Consider the following 23,696-nt stretch of genomic DNA (forward strand, 5'->3'; position numbering starts at 1 on the left):
AGAGATCCTTGATGAAAACCTGCTCCAGAGCGGTCAGGACATCAGACTGGGGGCGACGGTTCATCTTCCAGCAGGACAACGATCCTAAGCACACAGCCAAGACAACTCAGGAGTGGCTCGGGACAATGAATGTCTCTGAATATCTGTGAGTTAACCAGCCAGAGCCCGAACTTGAACCCGATCAAACAAATCTGAAGAGACCTGAAAATAGCTGTGCAGTGACGCTCCCCATCCAACCTGACATAACTTGAGCGGATCTGCAGAGAAGAATGGGAGAAACCCCCAAAATACAAGTGTGCCAAGCTTGTAGCGTCATACCCAAGAAGACTCAAGGCTGTAATCACTGCCAAAGGTGCTTCAACAAGGTAGTGAACAAATTGTCTGAATACTTATGTAAGTGTGATATTTCACTTCTTTTTTTAAAAATACATTTGCAAAGAATTCTATAAACTGTTTTTTTGCTTTGTCATATGGTGTGTTGTGTGTAGATTGGTGAGAGATTTTATTTGTTAATCCATTTTAGATTAAGGCTGTAATTTAACAAAATGTGGAAAACTTCAGGGCTTCTGAATACTTTCCGAATGCTCTGTATATACAGTCCAATGGCATAAAAAGTGTTTATTGCAACTGTCAGAAAGCATGCAACCAAGTTAGATTTTAGTCTAGCATTGCAAGACATTTGAGTGGGTTTTTATATCAAATCACAATATTTTAGGAATTTACTGTAGAACGTCGGATATTGATTGAATTCAAATCAGAAACGATACAAAAATCAACATGTTAAAGGCTTGTTATAAGCGGGGAAATTGTATACTAGGCTAATATTAAATGTTGTTACTTTCTCAGTGCTAGAGAAAGATATCTACAGTACCTGACTTCATACTGAAGTTAAAGAGTTGAGGTTCACAAACGTTTTATGTTGTAACCCATTTTCAACGTGTCTTTCAAAATGGTATTGTTATTAGCTACCAAATAGACAACAACATATTTTGTTATCTGCAATGCAAGATAATTTGGTGGTGCGTTTTGACCCCTTTTTGGAAACACCAAATACCCTGCAATTGATAATGACTTCAGGCGTTTTGGGGATTTCATACTTGTATTTGGACTTGTAGAGCCTTCCACCTTATTGTCAGAGAAGTTTCACTCCTGTTTTGAAAGCATCACAAATAGAATTGCCCCTTTTTGTAAATTAAACAGAACACAACAGACAAACATATACATAATGACGGATCTTAAAACTTCATTAATTTATTGATAATGGAATAATCAGCTTTGAACAGCAGCAAATATCAACATAATTTAAGCAAACAAGGTGGAGACATGGGAGTCAGAGTTTTCTCTCTGGTTCCTCTGGCGACGGCCATCTCATTTTCCACCCGCTGCTGGGGCCGGTGTGGCACCGGCAGCTGGGGCAGGAGCTGCAGCAGGAGTTGCTACAGGAGTGGCAGCGAGTCTGGCAAATAGGAAGGGCAGGAGGGCCATCAGGGCGGAGTTACTTTGGGGAAGCTGGGCATAAGGGAAATATGATGGGTACTGTGGTGGCTGATAGTGGTAAAACCCTCCCAAACCACGGCCATTACCCCTGAACATCTAGAGAGAGAGAGAGAGAGAGAGAGAGAGAGACTCTAGTTGAGTGTTAGTGTTAGTGTTACAGGGAAGTTCTGGATTCAAACATAATAGTAATCATATTCAAATAGTAGCCCATACTAAAGTACTCTAATAGATAGAATACCTAATAAATACCAATAGATGGTGCTAAATATTACTATACCTCATCACTAGCTGAGCGCTCCTCTCGATCATGTTCCTCAGACACCTGCACACACAAACAAAATCCCAGGATGAAGGATATTACAGTATAAAGTGATCAACACTCAAAGTGTGAACTTAAGCTCATCATATTGGGAAAAAATCTGATTTTTACTCATTCCATTGCAATACAATCTGTGGAAGGAGCAATCTCTTGATGTATTGATGTGTAAATTGAAGGCTTGATGTTGTATTTCAAGAATTCTTACAGGAATGGAAGAACAATGTCCAATCAGGCACATCACTAGGACTAGTAGTTTCATGGTCACCATGGAATTCTTGAAATGAAAAAGACGTATAGTGAATTCAAAGCTAGACACGCATGACTAAACTCCACAACAGTATTCTTTGAAGCTCTTACCTGTACCATGTAAAAGGGTTAGAAAGTTGGTATTAAAGTTGAGACACTGATGCTGTATTGCAACTGAACAGCTAGAATGTGCTTTTTATAGACCGTTTTAGTTCACAGTCAACCACTGAGCATTCAGTCAACCAATGAGCTTTAAGGGATAGTGCTGTCATCCAATGCGTGTCCTAAAGATGTCAAATGTGATGAAAATAGGCATTTGGTGGGTAATCCTAAAAATACATATATCCACAGTCCCCACAAATAACAATGTCTCAACAGTATTAAGAAACTTTGGCTGTTCAAAAGTTTTGAAACTGTAAATGATTAATTCACCTGGTTTTGGGGGATTGCGGAGGCTAAATTAACACATCATGCAACGTACGTTGTGTATTCACTAGGTTTAACTAATGTTACATTTATTGATAACATATTGTTTCAAATTGTAATGTACAACTTGATTTTATGCAATATAGCTAACGTACCACACTTAATTGACATTTCTCAGTTATGCAATGCAATGTACAACACTTAATTTTAATTTCCACAAACATTATGAGCATTCTTCAGAGGAATGGAGGGACATACAATTGAGCTTGAAATAATAATTTGTTGATTGAACAGAAATGCATAAAGGAATTACAAATCATGGTGTAAAGTGTAGATTTACACAGAGTGCTGAATGGTGGAGTGGGTGAACATTCTGTGTGATGCAGGATATCAAGCGACGTAATTTTCTGATAGACAGAAAAGTACATTAATTAATACAAAGATCCATTTTATCTTATGTAGTGGGAGTTTAATATGCAATACATTCGAAAAGTACTCAGACCCTTAACTTTTTCCACACTTATTCTAAACATGTTTTTTTGTTTATCCCTCATCACATTACCCCATAATGACAAAGCAAAAACGTTTTTTTCAACATTTTTCATTGGACATGATTTTGAAAGGCACACACCTGTCTATAAGGTCCCATAGGCCGGATTTGAACCCAATCAAACATCTCTGGAGAGACCTGAAAATAGCTATGCAGCGACCTTCCCCATCCAACCTGACAGAGCTTGAGAGGATATACAGAGAAGAATGTTAGAAACTCCCCAAATGCAGGTGCTTGTAGCGTCATACATTTAAAAAAAACCTGTTTTTGGCTTTGTCATTATGTGGTATTGTGTGTAGATTGATGAGGGAATTTAAAAATAAATCAATTTTAAAATAAGGTTGTAAAGTAAGAAAATGTGGGAAAAGTCAAGGGTTCTGAAAATTTTATGAATTTACTGTAAATGTTGAGACATGAAATGAATAAGTGCTGGGTGTAACATCTGTAACAACTGTAACATCACCTGTTGCGGTTGGTGCAGGGGCTGGGGAAGGGGCAGCAAACATGGTAAGTAGTAGTTGACGGAGCTGATTTGATTTAAACTGTGGCAGGGAGGGCAGAATGGAACCAGCCTAAATAGGAAAGAAAACTGCAGTTTTTCTTTCTCATTCAATGTCATTTTGATTTACACACCACACATAGAATCCTATCTCAGAATATCCACATACTGTACAGGTAACTGCCAAAATAAAGGAAACATAAAGTGTCATAATTGAGTGTTGGGCCACCATGAGCCAGAACAGCTTCAATGTACCTTGGCATAGATTCTAGTGTCTGGAACACCTCCACTAGAAATTACACCATTTGGTATTTTGTTGATGGTGGTGGAAAACACTGTCTTAGGTGCTGCTCAGAATCTCCCATAAGTGTTCAATTGGGTTAAGATCTGGTGACTGAGGCAGCTATGCATATGGTTTACACCATTTTCATGCTCATCAAACCATTCAGTCAGGGTCGTGCATAGAAACAGTAGGAGTCAACCTGTGCACAGCACATGCCCCTTTGACCTCCCACTTGCCAAGTACCCTTTTGGGTGGTGGTATCATTTTTGTCGTTGTTGTTCTGAACCCATTGCCCACAAGTTGTTGTGACGTTGTCAATATCCCCACTCCACACCCCGTCCTTTGTTTGCGCCTGTTGGTCTGCCCTGTACAGAACTCGCCTGGTTGCGCTTGTTTCCAGTCTTCCCTTAACTGAGATTGCGCACGCAAGGTATCCAAACATGCATGGCATGAGATGCGGACACCGGTCAAGTGTGTGTAGCTACCTACAGTAGTTTAAATATCAACAGTAGCGCCACAGCAGCATAACATTTGATCAACACTTGCTTTACATCATCATTGATATTCGGTCTGGTTGGGTAAAATACATCAGGTGCAATTTCAAAATGGCATTGTGCATCAGCACTTTTTCTCTAGACAATTAGCCATGTACATGTTTTGACTGGTAGTTAGTCTAGCCAGCAATCTAAACATAAGTAATAGTAATCATGGCCGACTACTGACCGGGCACATATGACACGTGCCCAGGGGCCCTGACTTCCAGGGGGTCCCCATTGATTTTGTTAGTCAATTTTATTCAGATCATATTAACATGTCATTTTGCTTAAAAGGCCCCCCCACCAGAGGGCAATGCCGCCCCTATTTCTAAGCGATTTCTGTCCTATAGCGGAAATTCTCTTTTAGGTTCCACCTCCAAGGCGGAAATTCTCTTCTAGGTTCAACCTCATGAATGAAACCGGAGGAACTAAACACCAATACACCAATACAAATGTAATAAAAGCACAAAATAGATAAACATGTTTGTGGAACTTTCATTCTGCAGGTGCCTTTTCATTATAGGATAGACACTTGGGATTTATAGCTGCACCATCAAAGCAGTGGAGGGTGGTCAAAACCGTTCATCTTGGGGGAGTGGTTTTCCAAAATGCAATCATATCACACCCAATTTTACTATTTAGAAAATGGTCATATATACAGTATATATATTTTTCATGCAAACTAGCAAAACTATTTGTGAAACTTAACAAATGAGCCAGTTGATTATGATCATTTGCTGGTAAAAAAAAAGTGTAGGTGTAAAAACATTTGCACCCCCTATTTTTGAATAAACAATGCCATGAAGAGGAGTGAAACGTAGACTGAAAAGTTTTAGCACGTCAAAAGTATTAGCACAGAAAGTTACCACTTCAGATTTCCCAAACTGCAAAAATGTCTCTCCACACCATGGCAAAATGGGTAGACTTGCAGGAAATTTGCTGTAAAACTATTACAGATATATATTTTTTTTCTCTCTGCCCTGTGGTAAAATTATTAGAATTGTGTTACATTTGTTATAAAAGTGCAAAAAAAAATTATCCACCTCATGGCAGAATGTGTAGAATTGCAGGAAATGAACTTTTAAAACGTATATTTTTCAAAAATGTTTTGTAGTGAGGTGGCGGGCCCTTCAACCAAATCTCGCCCCAAAAGGCTAGAGCAGGCCCTACAAATAGGTGCAGCAGAGAAAAGCAGAAAGACAGAGAGGAGTGACTGCACCAATAATCCTTGCTTTAGGATTATTATTTACATCAATCATCAACATCAATGTTCAACTGATAGCCCACCCTCTTTTCCCAGTGTCAATCATGTCTTAACGAGGCAATTACCCTTGATCATTACTCAATCCCGTTACATTATGCATAAGAGTCATTGGACGAAGGTGTCTTCTGTATGGGGGAGTTTTGTTGAGAGCCCCAACGCTCAATCTGAATGTTAACACAAGTCGCTTGCTGTATAATTTTGGAAGCATATGAGTGATATGCTTTTTTTGAACACACCTAGATAGGGTTAGAGTTAGTGTCCTCATGTTACAGCGCTTGTTTACAGAAAACAGACGGAAGACAAAAGTCGACCGAGCACCTGTGCTAACATCAAGCATGCGCCAAAAGACTTTGTGTAACTGTAACCCGGAAGTGTATCAGAAGTGTGGTTTCGTCGGATGGAGGCCCCGTAGCTTTATGGATCTGGGCAAAACTGCTACAGTAAGTGTATCTTTTTTACTCTAAAGATTAATTCTCGCTGATAAGAGATAAGGGCCATATGTTTTGAAAGCCATATCAAAAGCAATTGTTATTGACGATTCTAAACGTTAAAACATCGGGATTGTTGTTCACGTGAACCAGTCATGGGTGAAGCTAATGGACGAAAACTGTAGGGAGAAGGCAGAATGCCACCTAGCTCCCAAAAACTCTAGGAGACAATGTAACTAGCTTGCTTACAATTTGTGATGAGTGAGTGTGTAGCTGCAGAAATAAATAGGCCTATGCACTAGCGCTATGTGAATGGGGGCATTATCATACTATCGGGGCATAGCCATGGTAGACGAAATAATGGCAGAAGTAATGGCTTTCCCAGAATTTTTATACATGACCCTAAGCATGATGGGATGTTATTTGCATAAACTCTGGAACCACTCCTGTTTCGAAGCAAATGCTTTCAGTACACTTTGTATCCCTCATTTACTCAAGTGTTCTGTTACATACGTGTTTCATACACGTTGATCTCTGTTCACTACAATGTTGAATAATTTCTCCTTACAGTCTGGGACGTACCTCGTTTGAGTCAGAGTTGGAGTCAGAGCTAGAGCGTGCAACTCACAAGTGACATTATATTTTTTATTTAAATAGGCAAGACAGTAAAGAACAAATTCTCATTTTCAATGACAGTCTACCAGGGAACAGTGGGTTAACTGCCTTACCTTGTCAGCTCGGGGATTCAATCTACCAACCTTTCAGTTACTGGCCCAACGCTCTAACCACTAAGCTAGCTGCCCATTCACATGTCATATGTTGCCTGACTACATTTTCTTTTCATTATACTTTCAATTCTGTGTTAATTTTGGCATGTTTACCTGCCTACAATACCCACTGTAGTGTGCGTAGATCACAAGCCCATAGCAAGTCAATAGGGCTAACTGGCTAGCTACCACTGTTAAAAACATGTTTTTAGAAATCTTTGCAAATTTATTGAAAATGAAATACAGAAATATCTCCTTTACATAAGTATTCACACCCCTGAGTGAAAACTTTGTGGAAGCACCTTTGGCAGCGATTACAGCGAGGAGTCTTTCTGGGTAAGTCTCTAAGAGCTTTCCACACCTGGATTGTGCAACATTTGCTCATTATTTGCCCAATATTCAAGCTCTGGAAAATTGGTTGTTGATCATTGCTAAACAGCCATTTTCAGCTCTTGCCAAGGTCTTTCAAGTAGATTTAGGTCAAAACTTTAACTCAGCCACTCAACAACATTCAATCTTATCTTGGTAAGCAACTCCAGTGTAGATTTGGCCTTGCGTTTTAGGTTATTGTCCTGCTGAAAGGTGAATTCATCTCCCAGTTTCTGGTGCAAAGCAGACCGGACCAGGTTTTCGCAAGGATTTGCCTGTGCTTAGCTCCATTCTGTTTCTTTTTTTACCCTGAAAAACTCCCCAGTCCTTAAAGATTACATAGCATACCAATCAGTGTACAAATGGTGTGTATTCATGGATGCCAAGGAATGCCAGGCTTCCCCAAAATATTACCAAGAAATGAAGAAAACAAACTAAATAATTGATCATACATTTCCGTCAATTCGCAGGAGGCAGAATGTATCTCACCGGAAAAAGCATCTGAGTGAACGCAACAGCACCGCTCTGTCTATCTATCTGATGCTGTCTGGTCAGAAAGGGTATGATATTGTTGCCGCCTTAGCGTTGAATGCAAGGGAAGCCAGTGAGCATTTGGACTCCCTTGATAAAAAAAATCAGTGTTGACTGAAACTGAGTGAGTTTAGCTGTGAATAGTCCTGGCACACCAAAAAAAAAAAACTGTCAAGGGATTTGGCTTCAGATCAAAAAAAACTTGAATTGTTGCATCTCGTTTTGTTGTCTTCCTGTGGCTAGTTAGTTAGCTAAAGTTGTCGTTTTCCTAAATTAGCCATCGATGGAGATAGGGATTTGGACTTGTGGTTTTACTTAATTCTCCGGACTGGCCAATGATTATAACGAAGATTCTGATCCAACCATAAATTCATACATTGTGCCCCTGGCCTAAGAGGATAGAAGTTCAACATGTACAGTACATGACAAAAGTTTGGACAAACCTACTCAAGGGTTTTTCTTAATTTTTGCTATTATCTACATTGTAGCATATTAGTGAAGACATCAAAACTATGAAATAACACATATGGAATCAAGTAGTAATCAAAAAAGTGTTAAACTAATCCAAATATATTTTATATTTGAGATTCTTCAAAATAGCCACCCTTTGCCTTGATGACATCTTTGCACACTCTTGGCATTCCCTCAACCAGCTTCATGAGGTAGTTACCTGGAATGCATTTCAATTAACAGGCGTGCCTTGCTAAAAATGTATTTGTGGAATTTATTTCCTTCTTAATGCATTTGAGCCAATCAGTTGTGTTGTGACATGGTGGTTTTGAACAAACACCCACTTCGCTCCCCACCTTTGAATGTTGCCAAATCATCATGGGAGGTACGTGATTATAGAATTAAGTAGGCTTATGACCACAAGTTAAACTGAGTCACCAGCTTAAAAAGTGTAATATGTAACATAATCCCCACCTTGCCACAACAAATGTATTTTTTCTCTTTCTTGAATGTATATTTTGCCCCAAAGCAAAACGTTTCATTACAGATCAATTTTAGAAGTTCCCACGTTTTAAAGGTGTCTGTTTTAGTAGAGAAGTAATATACATGATAAAATATAAAATGTAGTACACTCATCCAAGCTACTGTCAAACTGCCACAGAATAGCATTGCAATCACAGTGCTTTTTATTTTGGCAAACTGGCATTGTGGGATTCAAGGTCAATTAATGCATTACATACAGTCAAAGCCCTGTTGAAGCCAGGGAAGTAGAGGGGTACCTACTAAGATATTCAAGTGTTGCATATTTCCTCACAATATTGTTTTTGAAATTCATTTTGGACTGATGCCCAACTGAGCATTCTGGTCAATGCATCGAAAATGAGTGCTGTGGTGGAATATTCTATTCAAGTGAGAGAGAGTCATTTCTTCAAACAATCATATTTTTTTCAATATCGATTAATCATTGCAGTAATGAAACTGTCGAGCCTACCCTTTACAGACCATGCTGTTCCTTATATACCTGATAACAAGATTGCGCAGTCTTAAAGTAGCTGGTTCAACCAGATCTGCCTCTGGTGTTGTCTCCCAGATGCCAGGATAATTAGGAAAACTGAGGCATTTGTTCTGTTCCTCCAGACTCTCTCTCTCTCGGTGACACCCACCACATCTGAACTATGGAATGCCAGCCGTAGGTTTTTTTTATCACCAAGCCATCACTTAATCAGTTGCCAGCCCAAGTTCCATAAAGACTACTCTCAGTTAACTCAGAAGGGAGAGAGAGAGTCCTAAGAACCATACTATATTAAATAAAACAACCACTCAGTGAATAAATATAACAATCTTGTAATCCTGCTACCACAGCGTTGATGAAGATTTCAACAAAAATGCGTTACAGTGGCTTGGAAATACAATGACATTCAACAGTAGGCAAATAACTAGTAGGAAATCCTTTTCTCTTCATTTTTATGTCACCAGTTTGACTTTAGATGCAGTTTAATGTTAGCAAGCTAGCTAAGATTGATGGGAGGCAACCATATTTTAGCTAGCTAATGTTTGTATTTGTATTTATTATGGATCCCCATCTTCCTGGGGTCCAGCAAAATCAAGACAGTTTATACAATCTTAAAGACATTACAATACATTCACAGATTTCACAACACACTGTGTGCCCTCAGGCCCCTACTCCACCACTACCACATATCTATAGTACTAAATCCATGTGAATGTATAGTTCATTGCTAGCTACTTTTGTTGAACTTTGCGAGCTAATGACAACATTGCCATCTGTCTAAAGTAAATATGACGAGATGATAATACTGGCAAAGTTGTTTCCTACTAAATATTTGACTACTTTAGAAATGTCATCATATTTCCAGGCACTATAGTGTAATTTAGACTGAACAGTATTTAGCCTCCATCTAGAATGACTGTGCTTATCACCACTTTGGGGCACTATTGTGGCCATGCAGCTTGAGAACTTGTATAACAATATCATGACGTGACGGAGTGATGGTGCAATCTATGAATATGGATTAAAAAATATATAACAAAACATTGTTTGATCAAAAAATGTAATTGGCCTCACTGCTATTAGCCCATACAAACGCATTGAATAACAGATTCCCTACATGGAAAAACAGATAGTCCCCCAAAAAATGTTTGTTCTACAGTGCCTGTCCTATATCTGAGTGATATAAGAAAGATCAGGAAACGTTTGTGTTTAATTGTATTTATGTATTTAAATCATTCTTTTTGGCAATAAACGGTCTCCATGCAGTACATTTAGTACTTCCATACATTTTTGCAACTGGTACCGGGTGGCATTTATACAAGTCTTGTGAGGCCTGTGGGCGTCCTAGAGCAAACCAACATGAACATGTGTTCGTGAGCGTCTCAACTTTCCACAGAGGTGCCATATTAGCGTGTAGCCCAAACTGTTCGGATGCTACAATTTCTAAGTCGTCAGTACCGACTTCAGAAGAGTCCCAAGACGCTTGTGGAGGTCATAGAGCAAAACGGAGAACACCGTCATGTCCATTGGAGTCTTTCCATAGCGGGGTCATGCAGGCCAATCCGTTCGAACGCTACAGATGATTTTGTGAAAATACAGGGTTTTTTTTGGGGGGGGGGGGGGATGTATTATGGTCGGACAAACATCGTTCTCGTTCACCTTTAACCGAAGATGTGGAAGTGGAACCTCGGAGGAAGCGGTGGATTGAGACGCTTCCAATGCAAAAAAACCCAGATATCTCTAGCTTAAATTGACACATTTTATAGGGAATTTTGTATTATGCTAATTAGATTTCCTCGAGATCTCGGACTTCGGCTCTAGGGGTTACACCCATTAGCAAAGCCTGAGGGATAATTGCACTCTTGAACACAGAGGCTATGTTTTCTCAAACTGTATAGAGATTGCACAACACTTAATGTCTAATATAAGTGTCTTTAGGAAGAGGCTTAGAGCACAAAGATTCTGGCCAGGTAAGAGACTGGCGAGACTAATTTCGAATGTGATTTGTCTCATAGCAACCTCTAAATAAATATGTTGATTAGCAATGAACACATTTATTATCTACTTGTTAGACTCATTTATCAATATCAGCTTTTTGTTAATCTAGCAGAGACTAAGAGGGTTAATACTGCGTCTAGATTGTCATACAAATTGTTCCCCAATATCACTGAATATTATTATTCCGGCATGATATGCTGATTCCATTATAATAGACTCTGAATGAATAAATAATGAATCAATTCTGTCAAAGTCTTCACACTCTCACACACACACACACACACACACACACACACTGGGAAACACACACACACACACACACACACACACACACACACTGGGAAAAACACACACACACACACACACACACACACACACACACACACATCAGGTGAGGTATCACCTTTAACCACATGATGTCACTCATGGCATGATATTGAAATAGCTTCCATAATGATTCATCACTACAGTAGTGCCTTGATTATTTTCTTTCTCTTTAAATCAGTTTTTTTTTATCTCCATGTTTTCTTTGTTAATGTGATGGTAACTTCCAGAGTAAGTCTCCCGAAAGTACAACAATCTTACTCTCAGTATAGTCAAGCAGTTTCAACTGTTCTGCCTTATTATTATTCGACCATGCTGGTCATTTATGAACATTTGAACATCTTGGCCATGTTCTGTTATAATCTCCACCCGGCACAGCCAGAAGAGGACTGGCCACCCCACATACGCTCTCTCTAATTCTCTCTTTCTTTCTCTCTCTCGGAGGACCTGAGCCCTAGGACCATGCCCCAGGAAAACCTGACATGATGACTCCTTGCTGTCCCCAGTCCACCTGACCGTGCTGCTGCTCCAGTTTCAACTGTTCTGCCTTATTATTATTCGACCATGCTGGTCATTTATGAACATTTGAACATCTTGGCCATGTTCTGTTATAATCTCCACCCGGCACAGCCAGAAGAGGACTGGCCACCCCACATAGCCTGGTTCCTCTCTAGGTTTCTTCCTAGGTTTTGGCCTTTCTAGGGAGTTTTTCCTAGCCACCGTGCTTCTACACCTGCATTGCTTGCTGTTTGGGGTTTTAGGCTGGGTTTCTGTACAGCACTTTGAGATATCAACTGATGTACGAAGGGCTATATAAATAAATTTGATTTGATTTGAAGCACCTCCTGCGACAATAAGTCCAAAACTAGTTTTGCCACTCATTCTGCACTTTCCTTGTCCTTTTATGATTATGTACTGTACTGTATCCAGGTACAGTAACTGTAACCCAGTGATTTATTTACTTGCTCATCATAAGCATCCTGGTGAAATCAGCAGTGGAGTGGGAATAGGTTGAATGATTAAATGTATGTAACACAGTGGCGGTCAGTGCCGTTTATGATGAGGGAGGACAAAAAATGTTTTCAATAGCATGGCCTTATTTCTATTACAGCATGTTGGATGGCTGTCATTCATATTCCATTCACCCAGCTCAATGTAACATTGATAGGTTTAGGCCACTACATGATACTAAAATGTTCACTATACCCATCAATAGGTTGCTACAACCTAGCCTATGAATTCAAGTTTACACCGTAGGTACACACAGGTCGAGAGAAAAATTTGAGATGACAGACAGTGACACATGGACAGACGGCGACACATTGCATACTCTTGCCTGCATCTAGCTTACCTAGGGTGTAATCATTAGTCCAACAGTTGCAAACGAGAGTTTCTATTGGACAAATTCTGATATTTTTATCCCTGTTTCGTTTGCTTCCGTTTAAAAAATGTTTTTCAACAGAATCGGCGGAATGAATACACTGCTGATCACGCATAAACACAGTTCACTTTCATAGCAGCCACGTTGTATTCCTTCTTGCCTTTATGCCCTCTCCTCCTCTCACGTTTTTCCTTCGTTTATGGACTTCAATGAACAACACATCAGCTGTATTTGACCAGGCGAAAAAACCTTCCAAGCCAAACTGTCATACGCGCTACACACAGCCTACATCATTGTCCACATATTAACTAAAGTAACATCCTAGTCAACATAGCTAATATAACTAATCATGCAGTAACGTTACAGTGTATAGTTAGTAAGCAGTTACACCGTGGGCCCCAGTGGCAGTAAATTAATAAAACCAAAAGCTTACCTGGACTTGTAAGAGTTCCAGTGTGGTGTTGCATAGTCATAGCCAGCATCCCTCTGTTTGAGCCGGGTGTTTGAGTAACTAAACTAGCCAGCTGCACTTGCTAGCTAAGTAAGTGAAACTGAGAGTGGAAGAAAATGATGAAATCTCTCTCTCTCTGGCTTCTCCTTTACTTATTTTTTAAGAAATTAATTTGTTGGAAACTGTTCAACTATTGTCTTTCTCTCTTTGATTCAACTACTCACCACATTTGATGCACTGCTGTGCTAGCTAGCTGTATCTTATGCTTTCAGAACTAGATTCATTATTTGATCCTTTGATTGGTTGGACAACATGTCAGTTCATGCTGCAAGAGCACTGATAGGTTGTAGGATGTCCTCCGGAGTTGTCATAATTACTGTGCAAGTTTATGGAAGGGGGTGAGAACAAAGAGCCTCCTAGGTTTTGTATTGAAATCAATGTACCAAGAGGAGGACTGAAGCTAGCTGTTCACCGGCTACACAATGGTGTTACCCTACCGAGTGCTGTTGAGGCTACTATAGACCTTCAGTGCAAAACAGTGTGTTTTAATAATTGATTTAGTGACGTGAAAATATTTAGTATAGTTTTATCTAAAAAGGATACCTTTTTCAATGTTCTGCAATTCTTTTTACCAAATGGTCCTCCCCTTCCTCCTCTGAGGAGCCTCCACTGATGTAACATTATACTATATTATGTCAAGGCATTCATTGAGTTCAACCATCAAATTATTTAAATGCTTGACCATGGAATTTTGCTTTATCATACTTTACTTATCATAATTGTAACCACTCTCCTCTTCTTCTGACGAGGAATAAGAGATGTCAGAGATGTGCAGCGTGGTAAGTGTCCATTTTAATATATAAAACTGAACACTACAAAAATACAAATAACACCGTGAATGAACAAACGAAAATCGAAACAGTCCCGTATGGTACAGACACAGGAAACAATCACCCACAACTCAAAAGTGAAACCAGGCTACCTAAGTATGGTTCTCAATCAGGGACAATGATTGACAGCTGCCTCTGATTGAGAACCATACCAGGCCAAACACAGAAATCCCAAACATAGAAAAAAGAACATAGACAACCCACCCAACTCACGCCCTGACCATACTAAAACAAAGACATAACAACAGAACTAAGGTCAGAAAGTGACAATAATGTGAATACGTTTTAAAACATGTTTAAATGTTTAAAACATAACTCCAATATTGTTCACAAAACCAATATAGCCTCACTGAATATATTAAGACATATCAACAGACAAAACAAGATGCTAATCCTCAGATTTAAGTAATGTGTTAATCATTTTCTCCCAAGCCCCACTCCTTTCCCTCTCATGCACACTACCCCTCTTTTTATCTCCTCCATTTAGCTAGATGTCCAGTGATGCATATATTTGTATGGATAGGTCATTTTATTAATGTAAGCTTCATTTAGAAAGGTAAATCAATGTAGACCAATCTTATTTGCAAAAGGTTACAACATTGTTTCACACATCCAGCTCTGACTAACAAATGCACAAACAGTTTGACATGTTTGAATTCAAAATCATATTTCTCAGGCAAAATAAAGTGTGCAGGAGGGGACATATGCCATTTCAAATCCTCTTTATTGCAATGCAGATAGACATATAGCAAATACATTAAAGAGAAACTCAAGCAAAATATGGAAGACAGCTATTACAGTACTTATTGTCAGTTAATGTTCTGGTCATTTCATCAACCATAGCTTGCTCTTGTTGAGTTGAAGTTTCTGATTCATGTCCTTTCTCAGCGACCAGCTGGAGCTGGGGCTGGGGCTGGAGCTGGGGATGGGGCTGGAGCTGGGGCTGGGGCTGGAGATGGGGCTGGTGCTGGAGCTCGGGCTGGAGCTGGAGCTGGAGCTGGAGCTGGGGCTGGAGCTGGGGCTGGGGCTGGAGCTGGGGCTGGAGCTGGGGCTGGTGCTGGAGCTGGGGCTGGAGCTGGGGCTGGAGCTGGGGCTGGAGCTGGGGCTGGAGGGGCTGGGACAAGACCAAGTCTTTGCAGAAGCAGAAGGTAGTTGTACTGCTGGAGAAAGTTTGGAAAGCCACGGCCAGGGCCACGGACACGCTAGATGAAGGAGTGATGAAGGAGGATAATAAAAACGAATGTAGTCACTGGAGTCTCAGTTGTGTTAACTGTACACAATAACTGTAGATAGTTTATTTTAGCAGAAAATCATACTTTTTTACAGCTGTATATAGCAAGGTCCATACAGATTCTGATACTACTGTGAACGTAATTGGTTTCTATGTCAAGTTGTTTGAAGGAAAAATCATTAAACCATGTGTCCTGGGGTGGTCTAGTAGTTAAGGCAGCTGCATTTAGCGTACACATACAGTGCCTTCAGAAAGTATTCACACCCCTTGACTTTTTCCACATGTGGTTTTGTTACAGCCTGAATTTAAAATGGATTACATTGAGACTTTGTGTTACTGGACTACACATACATGTCAAAGAGAATTTATGTTTATAGAAACATTTTTTTTCATCACCTTTGTTATGGCAAGCCTAAATAAGTCCAGTAGCAAATATGGGCTTACAAATCACGTCATGAGTTGCATGGACTCACTCACAACTTTTTTATGACTACCCCACACATACAATTATCTGTAAATTCCCTCAGTCAAGCTGTGAATTTCAAACTGGAGAGAAAGGAAACCGCTCAAGGATTTTAACATGAGGCCAATTGTGACTTTTAAACAGTTACAGAATTTTAATGGCAGTGACAGGAGGAAACTGAGGATGGATGAGTAACATTGTAGTTACTCCACAATAATAATTTAAATGACAAAGTGAAAAGAAGGAAGCCTGTACAGAATAGAAAATCTCTGAATAGAATGCGTTATGTTCGGGGCAAATCCAACACAAGACATCACTATGTATCTCTCTTCCTATTTTCAAGCATGGTGGTGGCTGCATCATGTTATGTGTATGTGTCAGGTATGCGTAAATGGCTGCAAGGGAGTCAGGCGCAGGAGAGCAGATATTGGGTAGCAAATGGAGCCTTTTATTTAGGTGAACCAAAAGCACACGGCACAACGAACTACCTGACATGACTCCTTGCTGTCCCCAGTCCACCTGACCGTGCTGCTGCTCCAGTTTCAACTGTTCTGCCTTATTATTATTCGACCATGCTGGTCATTTATGAACATTTGAACATCTTGGCCATGTTCTGTTATAATCTCCACCCGGCACAGCCAGAAGAGGACTGGCCACCCCACATAGCCTGGTTCCTCTCTAGGTTTCTTCCTAGGTTTTGGCCTTTCTAGGGAGTTTTTCCTAGCCAACATGCTTCAACACCTGCATTGCTTGCTGTTTGGTGTTTTAGGCTGGGTTTCTGTTCAGCACTTTGAGATATCAGCTGATGTACGAAGGGCTATATAAATAAATTTGATTTGATTTGACCTCGATCAGACACTATATCCTCAGGCACCCCGCAGTGCCGGAAGACGTGCGTAAACAAGGCCTCCGTAGTCTGTAGGGCTGTAGGGAGACCGGGCAGAGGGAGGAGACGGCAGGACTTAGAGAAACGATCCACAACGACCAGGATCATGGTATTTCCCTGTGATGGGGGAAGATTGGTTAGGAAATCTATCGACAGGTGTGACCATGGCCGCTGTGGAACGGGTAAGGGGTGTAACTTACCTCTGGGCACACACCGAGCAGGAGGAAACATAAACCCTCACGTCCTTAGCCAAGGTAGGCCACCAGTACCTCCCGCTCAAACAGCGCACTGTCCGACCACTGCCTGGATGACCAGAGGAGGGTGACGTGTGGGCCCAATAGATCAACCGGTCATGAACAGCGGGACAATGGACGGGAGTGGGCAGGACAATGGACGGGAGTGGGCTCTGTACATAACGCCTGCTCAATGTCCTTGTTCAGCTCCCACACTACCAGCGCCACCAGGCAGGAGGCGGGGAGTATGGGAGTGAGATCCATGGGCTGCTCCTTTGTGTCATACAGCTGGGACAATGCCTTAACATTCTGGGAGCCTGGTCTGTAGGAAAGGGTAAACACAAAACGGGTGAAAAACATGGCCCACCTTGCCTGGCGAGGGTTCAGTCTCCTCGCTGCCCGGATGTACTCCAGATTGTGGTGGTCAGTCCAGATGAGAAAGGGGTGTCTAGCCCCCTCAAGCCAATGTCTCCACTCCTTCAAGGCCTTGACTACAGCCAACAGCTCTCGGTCCCCCACATCATAGTTTCGCTCCGCCGGGCTGAGCTTCTTCGAGAAGAAGGCACAGGGGCGGAGCTTCGGTGGTGTACCTGAGAGAGAGCACAGCTCCTATATGTTAAGGGATTTTATTTTATCAATAATTACTAATTATGTATACATTTCAATCAGGACTGACTAATCAGAATACTATTCTGTTACTGTATGAATTTCCTTTTAACCCTAGTACTGAATATAATGTGTGTAAATATAATCAAGAAGTAGAACAATGACTGTTTGTTCCTTGGTAGAAATGAATGAACTTATAGCCAGACTGGCTAGAATGCTTATCTACACAGGCAGACCTTGGCTTGCGTCGTAAATTATCTTAGTAGGGAGAGACGATGTGGGAAGGCTTGAGAACTATACAGCCATTGTACTGCTGGTTGATGAGACGGTTAATGACGTCATTTTCAGTTTATAACCAGTGCTAAAATGTATCATGAGCAGTACTCTCAAGAATAAACGTTGCTGGTTGATTTTTAAGACTGGTCTCTGTCCATTTTATACAAATAAGTCTTACAAATTCTTATGAATTGACAGAGTGTTTAATTTTAATTGGGTATTAAAACATAGAGGAATATAATTGCTGTAACACTATTCCAGCCTCAGACGTGTCCACCTCCACTATGAACGCCAAAGAGGGATCCGGATGGGCCAGCACGGGAGCTGAGGTAAACAGAGCCCTCAGTTGACTAAAGGCCCTGTCTGCCACAGCTGACCGCTGCAAGCGTACCGGGCCCCCCTTCATGTGAAGTAATGGGAGCCGCTACCTGACCAAAACCCTGGATAAACCTCCGGTAGTAGTTGGCAAACCCTAAGAACCGGTGCACCTCCTTTACCGTGGTGGGAGTCGGCTGATTACGCACTGCTGAAATGCGATCACTCTCCATCTCCACCCATGAGGTAAAAATGCGATACGAAGGAGACGGACTGTTGGAAGAACAAGCACTTCTCAGCCTTGACTTACAGGTTATGCTCAAACAGGCGACCAAGCGCCCTGCGCACCAGGGACACATGCTCGGCGCGTGTAGCAGAGTATATCAAAATGTCATCAATATACACCACCACACCCTGCCCGTGCAGGTCCCTGAAAATCTCATCTACAAAGGCTTAGAAGACTGATGGCACATTCATCAACCCGTACGGCATGATGAGGTACTCATAGTGCCCTGAGGTGGTACTGAAAGCCTTCTTCCACTCGTCTCCCTCCCGGATATGCACCAGGTTGTATGCGCTCCTGAGATCTAGTTTGGTGAAGAAGCGTGCCCCCTGCATTTACTCAATCGCTGTGGCTATAAGCGGTAGCGGGTAACTATACCTCACAGTGATCTGATTCAGACCCCAATAGTCAATACACAGGCGCAGACCTCCCTCCTTATTCTTCACAAAACAGAAACTCGAGGAGGCGGATGAAGTGGAGGACGACTGTACCCCTGACGCAGGCATTCGGAGACATAAAGTTTCCATAGCCTCCGTCTCCGCCTGTGAGAAGGGATACACGTGACTCTGGGGAAGTGCAGCGTCTACCAGGAGATTTATCCCACAAGCGCCCCGTCGATGAGTGGGTAATTAAGTCGCCTTCTTTTTAGAGAGGGCGAGAGCCAAATCTGCATATTCAGGGGGAATGCGCACGGTGAAGACCTGGTCTGGACTCTCCACCCTAGTAGCACCAACGGAACCCCCTAAACACCTACCTGAGCACTCTCACGACCACCCCATGAGAGCTCTCTGTGGCCAAGAAACAGTGGGGTTATGACAAGCTAAGCAGGGTAGGAACAGCAGCACGGGAAACGCAGGAGAGTCCACAAGGAAGAGACTAATTCTCTCCTTGTGACCCCTGCGTCACCATGCCCAAAGGAGCGGTGACCTCCCTAATTAACCCTGACCCTAATGGTCGACTATCTAAGGCGTGAATGGGGAAAGGCACAGCCACGGGAACTATGGGGAGCCCTAAACTATAGGCTATCGCTCTATCAATAAAATACCCAGCCGCGCCTGAATCGACGAGCGCCTTATGCTGGGAATGCAGGGAAAACTCAGGGAAAGTGACATACACAAACATATGTGCAACAGAGGGCTCTGGGTGAGAATGGTGCCGGCTCATCTGGGGTGATGCCAGAGCGCCCTGCCTGCTGCCTCAATCCCCAGAGGAACCAACCCGGCACCGACCAGCAGTGTGACCTCTGCAGCCACAGATGGTGAATGAGCTGGAACCCCCTCCGGTCTCCCTGCGCACCGCATCTCCCAGCTCCATGGGGATCAGGGAGCGGGTGCTGGAGGATGGAACCACCAGACCCCGAACAGAACGTCCGCGGGTAGCCAGCAGGTTGTCCAGCCAGATGGACAAGTCCACCAGCTGGTCGAACGTGAGGGTGGTGTTTCTGCAGGCCAACTCCCGACGGATGTCCTCGCGCAGGCTGCAGCAGTAATGGTCGATCAGGGCCCTGCCGCTACATCCGGCAGCCAGGGTCCGAAACTCCAGGGCCAACTCCTGGGAGCTCCTCGTGTCCTGCCTCAAATGGAAGAGGCGCTCACCTGTCCTCTACCCTCGGGCGGGTGGTCAAAGACTGCCCGGAAACAGTGAACTCCTCAAACTGGTCCAACGCCGCATCTCCCTCTCCCCACACGGCGTTGGCCCACTCCAGAGCTTTCCCGGTGAGGCACGAGACAAGAGCGGAACCCTCTCACGGCCCGATGGAGCCGGGTGGACGGTGGTCAGGTATAGGTCCAGTTGAAGTAGGAACCTCTGGGAGTTCGCAGCCTTTCCGTCGTCTTCCTGGGGCAGGGAGAGACGAATCCCACTGGGACCAGGAGGATAAGGGGTGCTCAGAGGAGACCCTGGTTGTGCTGGTGGAGGCGCTGGAAGAACTCCCTGTTCCAGCGGTCCATAGTCCGGACAAAACGGTCAATGGTGGTGCCAAGATGGTGGAGCATTGCTGCGGACCCTGAATTTAAAATGGGTTAAATTTAGATTTTGTGTCACTGGCCTACACACAGTATGCCGTAATGTCAAAGTGGAATTATGTTTGTAAAAAAAATGAAAGTCTGAAATGTCTTGAGTCAAAAACTATTCAACCCCTTTAAATAAGTTCCGGAATAAAAATATGCTTAACATCATGAGTTGCATGGACTGCAAAAATAGTGTTTAATATGATTTTTTTATGATTACCTCATCTCTGTACCCAACACATACAATTTTCTGTAAGGTCCCTCAGTTGAGCAGTCAATTTCAAACCGGAGAGGAAGGAGACCACTCAGCGATTTTCCCACAAGTCCAATGATGTAACGCCTGTCGTCGGAATGAGTGGACCAAAGCGCAGCGTGAAAAGTGTTCATGATTTTATTGATAAAAAAAACACCCGAACAAAGTAACAAAACAAAAGCAAACAGTTCTGTCAGGTAACAGAGACTAAACAGAAAATAACTACCCACAAACACAGGTGGAAAAAAGGCTACCTAAGTATGATTCCCAATCAGAGACAACGATAGACTCTGATTGGAAACCACACTCGGCCAAAAACAAAGAAATAGAAAACACAGAATGCCCACCCCAAATCACACCCTGACCTAACCAAATAGAGAAATAAAACTGCTCTCTAAGGTCAGAGCGTGACAAATGGTGACTTAAAACCAGTTATGGGGTTTAATGGTTCTGATGGGAGAAAACTGAGGATGTATCAGCAACATTGTAGTTACTCCACAATACTAACCTAAATGACAGAGTGAAAAGAAGTAAACCTGTACAGAACAGAAATTCCCTGAATAGAAAGCGTTATGTTCGGGGCAAGACCAACACAACACATCATTGCATACCACTCTTCATATTTTCAAGCATGGTGGTGGCTGCAACATGTTATGGGTATGCTTGTCATTGGCAAAGAATAATACATTTTTTAGGATTAAAAGAAATGGAGCTGGAAATGGAAAAGCACAGGCAAAGTCCTAGAGGAAAATCTGGTTCAGTCTGGGAGATAAATTCACCTTTCAGCAGGACAATAATCTAAAACACAAAGCCAAATATACATTGGAGCCACTTACAAAGACTACATTGAATGTTCCAGAGTGGCCTAGTTACAGTTTTGACATAAATCTGCTTGAAAATCCATGACAAGACAAGAAAATGGATGTCTAGCAATGATCAACTGCCAACTTGACAGAGCTTGAATATTTTTTAAGAATAATGTGCTAATATTGTGCAAACCAGGTGTGCAAAGTGCTTACTGACTTACCGAGAGAGTCTCACAGCTGCCTATTTGAAAAATTATGTAATCAAGATATATTCGTTTTCTTTTTCATATTTTCTTTACAAATGTTAGAATTTTTCTTCCACTTTGACAAAAAAGAGTATTGTGTTTTGATCGTGACAAAAAATAGTGAAAAAAAATGACAGAAAATGTAAATGTAATCCATTTTATTCCCACCTTGTAACACAACAACATGTGGAAAAAGTCAAGGGGTGTGAATACTTTCGGCACTGTAATAAAGTGTCAGTTTTGGTTTGATCGCAGCCCACACCCGTCTTTAAAAATTCATACTACTCACCTCTTCACTTGAAGAGCGCTTCTCAATGACATGCTGATGGCCATGCTCATGCTCAGCCTTCAAAAGCAAACAATAAGACAATTCATTAATATACATATGGATGTAATATACTAACTTTAAGATTTGTCTAAGTTGCAGCAGGAGCAGAGGCGAGACTGACCAATTGGAAGGGCAGAAGGGCCATCAGAGCAGAGTTACCTTGAGATGGCTGTGCATCAGGGAAGTAGGATGGGTACTGAGGCTGCTGATAGGGGTAAAACCCTCCCAAACCATGCCCATAACCCCTGAACATCTGTGGAGAGAGAGAAAGAAAGATGGATAAATTGTTCTGAACTCAAACAAACTAGTAATCCTATTCAAATAGTTTCCCATACAATAGTACTCTAATAGACAGAATACCTAATAGATACCAATAGATTGTACTAAATATTACTGCACCTCATCGCTAGCTGAGCGCTCCTCTCGATCATGTTTCCCAGACACCTGCACACACAAACAAAATCACAGGATGAATTATTTTATGGTATAAAGTAATCAACACTCAAAGTGTGAACTTTAGTCCATCATATTGTAATGATTCAGATATTATCATATTCCAATGCAATGCAATCTGTGGAAACAGCAATCTCTTGGTGTATTGATGCGTAAATTGCAGTGTTGATGTTGAATTTCAAGAATTCTTACAGGAATGGAGGAACAAAGTCAAATCAGGCACATCACTGGGAATAGTAGTTTCATGGTCACCATGGAATTCTTGAAATGAAAAAGATGTACAGTGAATTCAAAGCTTGACACACATGCCTAAATTCCTCTACAGTATTCTTTGAAACTCTTACCTGTTCAAGTGAAGATGTACAATGCTTGAAATGTTGGTACTAAACTGTTAACACTGTTGCCGTATTGTAACTTAACTGCAAAAATATGCTTTTTATTTCATTTCATTCCACAGTCAATTAGCTTTCAGTGCACCAATGTGCCTTCAGTGCACCAATGAGCTTTAGTCCCATGATCAAATATGTGTCCTGTGTCCTGGAGATGTGAAATGTGATGAAATGAGGCATTTGGTGGGTAATCCTACAAAATCTATATATCCCACAGTGCCCACAAAGAACAATGTCTCATCAGTATTAGGAAACTTTAGCTAAATTGAAAGGTTTTGAAACTGTCGATGACTCATCCACCTGTTTTTTTGGGGTATTGCAGAGGCTAAATGAACACATTTAATTGTAATGTTTAACTTTAATTTCTTAACTTACACAATATAACTCAATTACCAGACTTTATTTAGATTGATCCTATCATGCAATATAAGGTACAACACTTTTATTTATTTATTAAATAACACAATGTAATGTAACACACTTTGTATAGATTTCTCACAATTTTCATAAACTTAATGAGCATTCATCAGAGGACTGCATAGACATACAATTGAGCTTAAAATATGAATGTGTTTATTAAACAGAAATTCATAAAGGAATCACACTTCATAGTCAATGTCTGAGAGTTCCATGAAATACCTGATCGACAGAAAAGTGAATTAATGAATTCATAGGATATACATTGTACTTATGATGTTT

This window comes from Oncorhynchus mykiss, chromosome 10 (assembly GCF_057628025.1).
Source record: "Oncorhynchus mykiss isolate SJ-2025 chromosome 10, ASM5762802v1, whole genome shotgun sequence".
Classification (NCBI taxonomy): domain Eukaryota; kingdom Metazoa; phylum Chordata; class Actinopteri; order Salmoniformes; family Salmonidae; genus Oncorhynchus; species Oncorhynchus mykiss.